The sequence below is a fragment of the Anopheles funestus genome, chromosome 3RL, assembly GCF_943734845.2.
Source record: "Anopheles funestus chromosome 3RL, idAnoFuneDA-416_04, whole genome shotgun sequence".
NCBI classification, from domain to species: Eukaryota; Metazoa; Arthropoda; class Insecta; order Diptera; family Culicidae; genus Anopheles; species Anopheles funestus.
In genome coordinates, this window is record NC_064599.1 from 1,235,474 (window position 1) to 1,235,882 (window position 409).

The window sequence follows — 409 nt, forward strand, 5'->3', positions numbered from 1 at the left end:
CGAAGCAACAAGTGCAACGAGCCATTTCCCCTCGATCACTCTATCGAGAAGCATTTCCTGTTTCCTTGTTCTGCCCCTTTCCGTTTCAGTTCGTTGAGCATCGCGCTTGATTTTAAAGGGATGGCGCCGCCCTCCCATCATCAAAAGTTCGACGTCGGTGTTTTAAAAACGATTTGCGTCAAAATGATTGTGCGTTGGAGGTCCTTCTATGCTCGGCGTCCAAAAATCCTACCGTAGCTTCTCGGGCGAAAAGCAAGCAGAAAAGCAAGCGTAAGCAGAAATGAACATCTTTGGACTTAAAGAGTATGTTTGAGCATCCAAAGAGCAACAACACATTCTTCTCGTGAGTACACAGTATTCTCTCCTGGCGGCGAACCCGGGAGAATCTCTCACGGTCACCTTGTCTTGA